Here is a 12,110-nt window from a genome sequence, read left to right as displayed (position 1 = left end):
CTGGCCCAGAGACAGGCTCAGGTACTGGGGGCAGGGCCGAGTGAGTAACAAGGTTACACGTGCTTCTTCTTTCTCCTTTTCTCCAGAAGGAGCATAAAGAGCTCTTTCTTTTCTGCTTATTAATAGCTCTGATTAAATTATCTCTGAAAAACCTACGTGGCGTGCACCAATGGGGGCTCGGCTCCCTCCAGGCTCTGGCCTAGATTACGGCAATGAGGGCAGGTGAGGCCACTGGGGGCTGGGGAGGCAGGCTGGGCCGGGCCTGCTCCCCCTACCAGAATAAAGGCTCAGTCTCGGCCTCCTTTCCTCCCTCCCCTGCCCCAGCTCAGCCTCTGCGAGCCACCTCCACTCTGAGGACATTCACTTGGGACCCTGGACCTTTGCAGTGGCCGTTCCCTTGGCCAAGAGAACTTGTCCCTCACCTGTGCCCTTGATGACCCCCTGCTCAGTTTTCCCAGGATACCTGATCAGCCTTTTCACCATCACTAGCCCCTCAGCTGGGTCAGGGGCCTGCTGTGTTTTTCCTTCTGTGTGGCCCTGGGTGATAACTGCTTGTCACCTTGTCTGCCCCTCATGGAGTTTCTCAAGGCCAGGGGCTGCGTCTGGGTTACTGCTGCATTCCCAGGGCCTCGCTCATGGCAGGTCCTTAGGTAATAATGAATGAATGGATGAGCAGAATTAAAGCGGGGGAATAATCAGGCCTCAGTGAGCATAGCATGATGAACCTTATCTGTGTGGGAGGGTGGGCACAAGGGTTCCAGGCTCCAGGTCCCTTGAGTAGTACCAAGGTGGCAATTAACCCCACTTCACAGATGGGAAAGTACAGGCACAGAGCAGGTGAGTCACAAGGCTGGTAACCTGAACATGTAGAATTCAAACCCAGTCCATCTGACCGCCCTTCTTCTTCCTCTCCCTGCTCCTCCTCTACAAGAAAGCAAAACACAAACCTGCGCTACATCTACATCCATCCATTGATTCAGAGATGAGTTTAACAAACCTGTATGGAGTGCCAACTGTATGCCAGGTCCATGCTGGAGATAAAGCAATTTGAATGAGCCCTGGCCCTCACAGAGCCTCAGGTTGGTGGGGAAGACTGATACATAAGTGAGCCTTTATGACACAGACTGAGTGCATCTATGAAAGGGGAAATGCTCCAGCCTGGATGGCAGTAGTCAGGGAAGGCTTCCTGGAGGAGGTGGCAGCCTAACTGAAATCCAAAGGTGGAACAAGCGTCAGCCACCTAGGAAGGAGGATGTTTTAGATGGAGGGGACAGCCTGAGCAAAGGCCTGGGGGCCAGAGACACAGCTGGGCGGATGTGCAGGTATTTTAGCAAGGCTGCAGTGTAGGGGGCATACAGTACAGTGAGGAACGAGGTGCTCTCTTGTCTCCTTTCCCCTTTGAGGCCTCTTGGACCCCTGGCTGGAGCCGGCGCAATGTTCAGGGGCTGACTTGCCTAGTGATTCTATGGACCGTGGCAAATCCATCTTGACGCTGGCTCCATTCACATAATGTGGAGTTATTGGACACAACCAAGAGGAAGGAATGGCTGGGTCAAGGCTGAGAGTTGGGAGGCTAGGGGGCAGTGGTATGAGGGTCTGACCTCAGGGAGGTGGGCTGTGGGGAGTGGTGTGGGACAGTGGCACTGAGCCTGTATATGGGGTATAAGTGAGCATCTCTAGGGACATCCAGCTGCCTGGAGGGATAGAGGGATGCCTGAAAGATGAGATCCCTATATAGCTCCCGAGGCCTGAAGTCACACCATTTAGCACATCATGGACTCATAGAGGTGCAGGGGCCTTTTGAGATCATCCAACCTCCTGGCTGCACTTCGGAATCACATTGGGGTCTTTGGAAACTACTGAGGTGGGAAGTGGGTGCCGGCTCGAGTCTGACTGGCAGGACTGGGTTATGAGCCCCACCCTCCATTTTACAGCAGAGGAAACTGAGGTCCAGAGAGGAGAAGAAACTTGCCCTCAAGGTCACACCCAGTCAGTCAGTGGCTGGCACAGAGCATAATAAATCAAGGTCAGGGGCTCTGGTGTTTGGGATCCTGATCTGTCATCGCGTGACCTTGTGCAAGTCACGTGGCCGTCCTTGGCCATAAGATGTGGATACTAACAGAATAGATCTTACAGGGTTGCAGTGAGTGTAAAAGGACATAGAAATATGTGATATAAATAGCCCTGAGTGTGTGCTTTGGCACATAGTAGGTATTAAGTCATGGTAACCTCCCATAGAAAAAAATCCCAAACTTTGCAAAGGCAGTGGTGTGGTCCCCGCCCTCTTCTCCCCTTCCAGCCCTCTCTTCCCTGAGTTTTGATTGTCGCTGTCCCTTGCCCTGCACCTGACCCGGGTCCACCAAGCATTCTCCCCACCTGTCCACACCCAGTCCACCCAGCAGGTCTCCTGGGCAACCCACCCTGACGTCACTGGCAGCTCTGGCGGCTGGCCCAGGAGCTGAAGCAGCTGGTGGCCAGATCATGTTTCCAGGTGAACCCCCTCCCCCACTCCAGCTCCCCACCCCCTACCCGGGTGGTGTGGGTGGGACAGTGGGGGAGAAATAGAGCAGGGCTCAGAGTTGAGGAGCTGCTGGGAATGGCGTACGTGGCGGGCGGCCTGAAACAGGGCCAGCATCTGTCCTAGATAAGGCAGCGGGTGGCCTACTTGAGCCTGTGCTGGAGCTCCCCGGTGGGCACCTCTCCCAGGCTCTGGGTAGGTGTGGGTTGGCTCCTAGAAGTAGGCTAGGGCCCGGCTATAATCAGCTCATCCCACCAGGTACATTCGCCAAGGTCTCCGAGCCCTCTGCACCTGAATGACCACAGCTGGCATTTATTGAGCACTTACTGTGTTCCAACTCCCTTCCAGGCAATAACTCACTCTGCTCTCACACCAGCCTGTAAGGTCCTTGTGATGCACAGACAAGAAACTGAGGCACAGAACCAGGAAGATAAATTCCAAGTCCATAGGCCAGAGCTAGAATCCCATCCAGGTGTTGTGTGACTGGGGGTGTGTGGAGTGGGAAGGTCACACAGACACAGCCTGAGTGTGATGGGAGGTGTTCTGACTGTTGCTTTGCATTTCTTTAGGGATCCTGAGACGTTTCCTGGAAAGCAGGCTCCTCAACTTGCTGTGTGATGGACATATGACAACTGAGGGGAAATGTCCCTCCCAGGGCTCAATTTCTCCAGCTGTAAAATGGAACTGCGAATTGGGCCAACCTGCAGGCAGGCTAACAGGCAGAAGCAATGAGAGCTTATTAAACTGCTTCGAAAGTAAAAGGCAAGGTGCGTAGTTTGATGGAGTCAAAATTTGGACCTCAGGTGATACTGTGCCTGTTTCCCCATCCATCCACTAAGTGGCAGGGAGGGGGTACCAGTGTCTACCTCCCACGTGTGTGGTGAGGATCTCCTGAGGTGAAACTTACAATAAGCTCAGCACCGGGCCTGGTTATGTAGTTAGTGCTCCACATATCTCAGCTGTGATGCCAAAAATCTGCCACTGCCAACAGCAAGAACTAGGGCAAAAACACTCTGGAGTGTCACTTCACATCTTTTAGCCTCAATTTCCTCTGCAAGTTGGGAGTATAATGATAGTGCCTGCTATATCCGTTTTTTCATCTGTAAAATGGGGGTGATAATACCTATCTAATAGGGTTGTGGGTGAGGATTCTGTAAACTACTTGGTTACATACGTGTTAGCTTCTTTTATGTTTTTTTTTTTTTTTTTAAACAAGTTCTTCATTGGGGTGTCTCCCCAAATAAGTGAAACAATGCACACAACGCACCTAGCTTGTGCTACCGCATGCTGCTGCTGCTGCAGCTAAGTCGCTTCAGTCGTGTCCGACTCTGTGCGACCCCATAGACAGCAGCCCATCAGGCTCCCCTGTCCCTGGGATTCTCCAGGCAAGAACACTGGAGTGGGTTGCCAATTTCCTTCTCCAATGCATGAAGGTGAAAAGTTAAAGTGAAGTCGCTCAGTCCTGTCCGACTCTGAGCGACCCCATGGACTGCAGCCTACCGGGCTCCTTCGTCCATGGGATTTTCCAAGCAAGAGTACTGGAGTGGCATAGGTGCTCAATAAAATGATACTAGTTTTTCCACCCTTCCTGGTTCCCGACAAAGGGACTACAAGTACCAGCATGCCCTACGCCCCCATTCGGGGCCCCTACGACTGGCGCCGGCGTGCTGTAGGCCGGGAGTTGCAGTCCTCACGAGGCAGGCCCCGCCTCGCCCCTGCTTGGGGGAGGAAGTTGGAGAGCCGCCCTACCGGCCTTTGAATTTTGCCGCGAAAAGCGCGCGTGGCGGCCCCCGGCCCCGCCCCCCGCAGGACGCGGCGCCGCGTCACCCTGGTAACCGCCTCTCGGCCGCCACTGATTGGACCAGGCTCCAGGGGGCGGGAGGGGGGCGAGACGCGGCGGCGGCTGCCGGCGCTAGCGCCTGTCAGTCGGGCCGGAGCGGAGCAGCGAGCAGGATAGCCGAGCCGGTGGCTCCGCTGAGAGGCTGCGCGCGGCACCCGGGGGAGGCGAAGAGCAGGGCACGCCGCTTGTGGGGCGCGGCGCGCGGCACCCGGGCCCGAGGCGAGGCGAGGCGCCGGCGCGCGCCAGGCGGCTTAAGGCTGAGGCCCCGGGAGCTCCCGCGCGCCGCCGGGGGCCATGGGCGCGTGAGAGCCCGGCGCGCGCCGGTTCTACTGCAGCTGGAGAGCTCGAACGCCCAGTGCACCATTCTCCGGGCCGTTCCCACATCCGCCCAGCGCCACCTGGACTGGTTATTTCTCGGCGCCGAGACCCCCGGGGCTGCACCCGAGCCTCCACCGCCCGCTGCAGCCGCCGCGGCTGCTGCTGCTCTCCGGCTTCCCCTCCCCCAACACCCGGGGCTCCGCGCAGGAGGAGGAGGGGCCGGTGCGTTCTCGCCACCGCTCTTTGCAACCTGCGGGGGCCGGTGCATGCCCGGCGAGAAGCCGGGCCGCTGCAGGTGCGTGCAGCCTCGGAGGAGACGACCCGCCCCCCCACCCTCGGGCAAACCAGAGAGCTGCAAGCCACGGGCAGGCGGTCGAGCGAGAGGAAGCAACAAAGACAAGCTGCAGCTGGGGCCGGCTAGAGGGGCCGCGGCCGCCGGGCTCCTGGCGCGGGCGGAGAGGGCGCCCCGGGGAGCTGCAGCCCTGAGCAGGACCCCGAGGGAAGGCGCAGCGCCGCCCGCCGGACGCGGTGAGCACAGGCCCCGGCGAGGATGCGCCGCCTGAGCGCCCGAGCGGCCCGGGTGCCTGGCGGGCACGACCCCCGCTGAGCCGAAAGAACCCCAACCCCGGACTTCGGACGGCGCGGGCCGGAGCCTGGATCGACCTCACCGACAGCGTCCCTTCCCACCTGGAGAGAGGCATCGGCCCCCAAGGGGGGCTTCTTCAGGCAGCCTCTGCCACCTCTGCATGGCTGCAACCCAGCGAGCGGAGAGTCGTCCCCGCTGAGACCTGGTGCCCTTCGACGGCCTGGCTGATTCGGTGAGTTCCGCGGAGCGGGCTTCTAGGGTGAAGCTGGGGGCACTCTCGGGTGTCGGGGCAGCCGGATTGGAAATAAAGAGGCCCTGGGCTGTGGGGGATCCTGAAGCATCCTTGTCTGCCCCTTCCCCTCCCCCCACCCCCTCCGCACACAACTTGTCTAGACCGGCCTGCCTGCCAGAGTGGACATCGGGGGCCGATTGTGAGGACTCCGGCAGGGCCCTGGGTGGGGCTTTTGCCGGAGAGGAAAGGTCACCCCACCCCTAAAGCCAACAGACAAAGGTAGCAGCTCAGTCGTCTGAAAATTCCCCAGGAACTCCCGCGTCTTAGAGGGGTTAGGGCCGGCACTGGACACTTTGGGCTTCTCCCAAGTAGCCTCTGGAATCTTTCTTCAAGGGCCATCAGCCCAGAAGGGGACATGGAGTCCCGTCCATGCCTGTGGATGTGTTGGCAATTGTGCCCTCTGAGCCTAGACTGTAGCAGGGTTCATCTGGCCGCCTGCATTCCTACAAAGAACTCGCGGGACGATCGGTTCCCCAGTGGGGTCGCCTGTTACGTCACTGCCAGACCTCTGACGTCACTGGGGTTGCCGTGGCAACGCGACTTGTCTTGACCCAAGGCCGGAGGGGGCGGGGTCGTGGGCGAGGCTGGATGCCTTTGGGTCCTGGAGGAGTGAAATCAGACTTCCCCCACCCACAACTGCAGTCCTCTGACCTAAATCCCCAGCACCCTGATGGGGTGAGGGAGGGAGGCAGTGCCAGCTGTCTGTCCCTATTAATGCTCCTGCCCCGCCCCCCCACCCAAAGACAGGTGTTTAGCTTTGCCGGTATAGCCTGGCAGTGCCCCGGGGCACAGGACTCCCAAGCTGAGCAACTTTCTGCTTTCAAAAGGGATGCTTCAAAAGAGGAAAGCTTCCTGACCCCAGACTGAAGTTCCCAGGGTCCCCAGAGAGATGCGGGCCCCCAGCCTTAAATCAGACTGCTTCTGCCTAGAGAAACAGGGGTGCCCCCTCCCCAGCCAGGGAAGGAACAGAGGAGTTGCTGCTGGATGCCCCTCCAGTCCAGAGGTTACCCCTGCTGCTCAACCCCAAGATGACAGGACCTTGGTTAAGTCTGAACTCCTGACTGCCCCACTCTCCTGTTGGAGTTTAAGATGATTTGACAAGCACAGTGTGGTGCTCATTAAGTTGAATGGAGGGTAAGTCAGGCCCATCGGTGCCAAGGTCTGGATAAGCGTGCCCCTGCCAGGGGCCAGCTTGGACGGGGGTCAGGCAGCAGCCTTCTTTTCCCTGCCACACCCCAGCCCTGGCCCTGTTCCTTCTGAAGGCCCAGAGCAGCATTTTGCTGCCGACTCTTTGATTCCCCTTCTAAGTTCCCTTCCAGCAATTGCTGCTGGTGTCAGATGTGGGTGAAACTGCTGTGATCACATTTCTAGGAAAAGGTTAGAGAACTGTGTCATTGCTTCAGGGGTGTGGAGTGGGGTGACAGCAGAGGGGGAGTGTGTGTGAGGTCATTATGAGAAGCCAGGCCCCCGTCTCTACCCAGCGAGCACCCCCCACCCCCAACTGTGTTCGCCTACCAGGCTCTCTAGCTAGATTAATAAGTCGATAAATATCAGTGGATCTGCTTGGGTGGGGAGGGGTGGCGGGGGGGAGCTTGGCAGGGAGATATTTTCAGCTGAAACGGTGTCGTTAAACACACAGGCTTCCAAGGACAGAGCAACGGCAGATGGGGGTAGAAGTAGGAGAGGTGGGCAGAAGGGCTGTTTATGCCGCCTCTCAAAGCTTCCCAGTTTAGAAACAAACTCGGAGTATGCGCCAGAGACCCACAAACACAGGCAGTTGGAGGTCTTCCGTGGAGTATTTACACTTCCACAGCCAAGGCGGAGGGAGCGGCTGTCAGAATTGGGCAATTCCTTCTGTTCCCTTCCATGGGCTTGGCAACAACACCAAGCGACAAGCAGGAGGGAATGCCAGCTTACCCGGCGTCTCTCCCTGTGCCAGGCATCTTACGGGATCTCAGTGATCCTTACAGTAGCTCATGTGCTGTGCCATTTTGCAGATGAGGAAACTAAAGCGCAAACCGAGGTGCTCAGCCAGGCAGCCACAGAGGTTTGAGTCCCCAGGTCTTCCCACCCCACCACACTGCCCTCCCCTCCCCACCCCCGTTCCGTAGGTAGAGGGAAGCACCGCCACTTGTTAGCCAGGGTCCCCCTACGAGTCAGGGGCCATGGCTATGGAGGGAGTCTGGCCTCACCTATGTGTCTTCCCACACTGAAACCTGGGGACCCTCTTGGCTGGCCCGCAGCTGGTGGTGAAGACAGGATGCTGATGGAGCAGGGACAGCTTTGGCTCCCCACTCAGCCTGCGAGTCAGGAAGGGCCCTACGCAGGGGTGCCATGTGACTCTCGGTATGGAGACCTGCCAGGCAGGGGAGTGGCAGAGTGTTCTGGGCGTTGGGAGTCGGCCACGTAGCAGGCCTGAGTGCTGGGGTATGCTGGATGAGGGGACGAGGTGGCCCTGGGGGTGGGGGTGGGAGGTTGTCCCGGAGACTTAAGTGATAGAGATTTAAGCAGGGGAGACAATCCAGTGTGGGCTCCTCTCACTCGGACAGTGACCCTGGACATCCCTTCCAGTCCCGTGCAGGGAGGGGCAGAAACCTCTGAGCAGTCTCCTCTCTCAAGGTTAGCTTCCTACCTTCCCCCCACCCCCCCGACCAACCCCCCCACCCCCCCACTCCCCGCAGTAATCCTTATCACAGGCCTTAATTCCATATAAGCTCACCCACCTCCTATCCCTTCTGAGCTGCACAGTTGTGGACCAGGGCTGGACTAGTCTGGGTTTCTTAACACCTAGGGCCTCATGATTAAGAGCCCACTTGTTGGCTGTGTGACCTTGGGTGAGTAGCTTTGCCTCTCTGAGCCTCAGTCTCCTCTTCGGTAAGGAGGATAGCATCTGTGTTAAAGGATTCACTGAGGGCTGAGGACAGGCGATGGCATATCACAAGCCTCCCATAAATGCACATGCTCATGGCCAGTGGTAGCCTTATCTGCAGAACCCAGGCCTTGAATGGCTCTTCCATTCCTTTTTGGAGCCAAAGATCAAAGACCAGAGGGCAGGTCAGGGACCCTCATCTTTCCAACTGTCTGTGCTGGGTGTCCCACCCGCCTTCCCAGGGCACCCACGTGGTGAGCACACGTGGCTCGCATCTGAGTCCCAGGGGGGCCTGGGGCCTGACCAGAGGGTCCCCTTCCCCAATCTCCCTTCCGCCCCCTCCTCCCTCCAGCCACTCTCCAACCGGGAGGAAGCGAGCAGAGCAGCTCATATTCATGAACCGTAATTCAATCAGGCGGAGATTCCTCTGGGCTTGGGGCGGGGGTGAGAACCGGGAGAGGCGCACAAAAGGGCCGCTTTATTACCTCCCGCGGGCCGGGAATTGCTGCTCTCCCCCAGCAGCGGCCGGAGCCGCCTTTATTGTGTTAACCCATTTGCGTGTCAAGAGCTATTGTGCGCTTTCTCTCCTGGTGTGGGGCGGGCTGTGCGCCGGCCGGTCACCTCCGTGGGCGCCGCCCACCGCCCTGATTGGTTGCTAAGTGATTTGCATCCAAGGTAATCACTTTTATCTCAGAAGGATGTCGACTATAATTATAAGCCACTGACATCTTTTGAAATCTGCCTAATGACTATTTTAGTCTTGCACGGGCTTGGGGGTGGGGAGGGGGTTTCTGGAGGGTGGAGGGGGTGGGGTGGGGGGGGGGGGAAGGCTGGAAGCCGGATGGATTCCTCCCACCTGGACCGTTTGGTTCGTTAGTTGAGAAATATCTGAGTGTCTACTGCGTGCCTGGAACAAAAGGCGGGTTGTGGATATTGAGGAGTTGGGGGGCGCATTCCTGAGGATGGAGTTAGTACCATTTCAGAGATGGAAAAAATAGAGGCCCTGGGGACTAGCCACCTGCCCAGAATTATACATCCAGTAAGTGGTCAGGACCTAAGTCTCTCTGACCCTTAAATTCATGTGCTGGCCACTGAAGTGGGGTGTAGACAGACATAATAATAGTAATCATTCCTGTCTGGTACCTCCCAGGGTTTATGTCATAACCCTAAGACATGCAGGTGCTGTTACTACCTGCATTTTACCTGGGAGAAAACGGGGGCACAGAGAGGTTACATTACTGCCCAAGGTCACACAGCCAGGGAGGGGCAGAAACATGAAGTCTGTTAGTGTGACGGCCAGAAGCAGGGGTTCAGCGTGGGAGGAATGGGTAAGCGCGGGTTCCTGCCCCCCTCTCCCCTGCCCCTTTGTGGTTCCATTCAGTAAACAATGGGCATCAGGGTTGAGGGTACCCTGCCGGTCACTGTCTGAGTGGCAAAGCTCTAAGGAATCAGATGGCCCACAGCCTCCACGGGGCGTAAGATGAGTCTGCAACTGACTTGAATTCTACACAGAGCCAGAATAGGGCTGGAGGAGGGACACTGGGCAAGTGGGAAACTGAAGCTAGTCATGGAGGGCTTTCTGATAGAGGAGACTTTTGCTCTGGGCCCGGAGGACTGGCTGGATCTGCCCACTGGGGAGCGAGTGGGGATGTCACTGGGAAGGAGTTGGAGAATGCAGGGGCGTGACCAGAAGGGCAGGGAGAGCTCATAGGAGGGTGGAGGTTAAAAGGAGTTAAGCTACAGGAGTGTGCAGGGCCTTGAGTGCTGAGCTAAGTACCTGGTTTGTCCAGAGGAGGGGAGGGGTGCAGTGTGATCTGGGCACCCTGAGGCCAGTCTGCCAGCCTTGTCGGGCTTTGCAGACCAAGATGAATCCTGGCTCCATTTTTATTGGCTCTGTGTCCTCAGACAAGTCACCTTACCTCTCTGGGCCTCATTTGCCTCATCAAGGGCGTAATAGCAATTTTTTCACCGGCTTGTGGGTGGGATGAGGTTGAGTGTGTGGAAAGCTTGGGGGAGCTCAGACTGAGCCTTTCAGAGCTAGGTGGGCTCAGGCCCAGGCCCCAGGCAGTCCTCCTGGCCCCACAGCAAACCAGCATCCTGGCCACAGCAGCTGTTTGGGGCCCTGGGAGCCCCTGTCATTGTGCCGAGGGCACTGGGGACAAAGGCCCGGGGGGTCGCGGATAAGGCCGGGGCTGACTGTGAACAGGCTCCTGCGGATGGGGACTTAATGACTCAGGACTTAATGACCTAGAGTCTGTGGGGCGGGGCCTCCCTTGGAGGAGGAGGAGGGAGGTCCAGCCACCAGCTGTCGGCTCCAGGATTCGCTGCCAAGGCAGGGGCAGCTGCCCCGCAAAGTCCAGTCCTGAGCTTGGCACGGGGAGAAGCCGAGGTGGCAGGGCCTCCTGGCCTGCAGTCCCCAGGCCTGAACTGGCGGCTCGGCTTTCTGCATCAGCTCCCACATGACCTCAGTCTCCTCATCTGTCAGGTGGGCCAGAGGTCCACTTCGGAGGGCAGCTGTGCGGCTTGGCAGGAACCGACAGCAAGTAGGCAGTAAACAGGAACTGCTGTTTTGGCTTTTTGTTCATCTGTTCATTCAGGGAGATTCACAGCTCTGTGCTAGGCTCCCTGCCAGGAGCTGGGAATGCACAGATGAACAAACCTAGTTGCCTTGAAAGGTGGTGAGGTCTCAGACACACACCATCCCAGTATGGTGGGTGGAGCGCCATAATACAGGAATTCACAGTGTGCAGGCCTGTGCCAGGAGCGACAACAGAGAATAGGGCAGATAGAGCCCCTGCCCTCTGGGGCCCTCAGCCTTCCAAAGCCCATTAGGAAATGAGAGATGGAAATGACTACTTCCAGCTGTAGTAGCCAGGGAGGCTCCCTGGAGGAGGAGGCACTCTCTGTTGCTAGCTTCAGGGACTTCTGTCTAAACATTTCACCGTTTATGGGGATCATAGGACCCTGCTAGCCATCTGTTTGCCAGACAGAGCTTTCCGCTTTGGCGTTTTAATCCTCTCATGTTTCCGGGAAGGGCGTTTTGGTCCCAGGTGTGTAGGTGAATGCACTGAGGCTCAGCAAGGTGAAGCAACGGCCCAGGACCACGTGGCAGGTCAACAGACTCCCCTTCGTTATCCACACAAGCTTTGTTATTTGTATTAAGTCTATTTTGGCGGGGGGCTGCTCTGGATCTTCTGTGCTGTGTGTGGGCTTTCTCTAGTTGCGGCGAGCAGGGACGGCTCTTCGTTGCGGTCTGCAGGCTTTTCACTGTGGTGGTTTCTCTTGTGGAGCATGGGCTCTACAGCGTGTGGGCTTCAGTAGTTGTGGCTCCTGGGCTGAGTTGCCTTGTGGCATGTGAAATCTTCCCGGACCAGGGATCGAACCTGTGTCCCCTGCATAGACAGGCGGATTCTTATCCACTGGACCACAAGGGAAGTCAGGTTGGCACAAGCTTTTACTAGTCCTCTGCCTGTGAGGGCCCTGGGCTGACTGGGGCTGTCACGAGAAGGATCCTTGGGCAGAAACTGAGGAAACCCAGTTCCGGGCCAGCTGTTGCTTTTATGAGCTCACGACCTTGAGCAAGTGACCTTCCAGCCCAGCCTCAGCTGTGTCCTCTGTAAAATGTCAAGGATGGCAGATCTGTGGCAGGTCTGGCTTGCCTTAGACTGCTGTGCCCTTGGCAGACAT

The 12,110-nt window shown here is 57.6% G+C and overlaps 1 protein-coding gene and 1 long non-coding RNA gene across 2 annotated transcripts in view; both read left to right on the top strand.

Annotated features, from left to right (window-relative positions):
- The first annotated feature begins 2,583 nt into the window (after positions 1–2,583).
- Positions 2,584–3,279, top strand: LOC129629934 (uncharacterized). Its single transcript, XR_008703395.1, has 2 exons — positions 2,584–2,713; positions 3,088–3,279. It is a non-coding gene; the product is annotated as an uncharacterized LOC129629934 (long non-coding RNA).
- A 1,748-nt stretch (positions 3,280–5,027) lies between these two features.
- The window catches only part of FAM222A (family with sequence similarity 222 member A), a 59,176-nt gene continuing 52,093 nt past the window's right edge, over positions 5,028–12,110 (top strand). The window contains exon 1 of the mRNA XM_055550202.1: positions 5,028–5,494. The gene's annotated coding sequence lies outside the window, so the exon portion shown is untranslated. The remainder of the gene's footprint in view (positions 5,495–12,110) is intronic.

This window comes from Bubalus kerabau, chromosome 16, assembly GCF_029407905.1.
Source record: "Bubalus kerabau isolate K-KA32 ecotype Philippines breed swamp buffalo chromosome 16, PCC_UOA_SB_1v2, whole genome shotgun sequence".
Taxonomy (NCBI): Eukaryota; Metazoa; Chordata; class Mammalia; order Artiodactyla; family Bovidae; genus Bubalus; species Bubalus kerabau.
The sequence above is the reverse complement of the archived record's forward strand: the minus strand, read 5'-3'. Positions and strand labels throughout refer to the sequence as shown.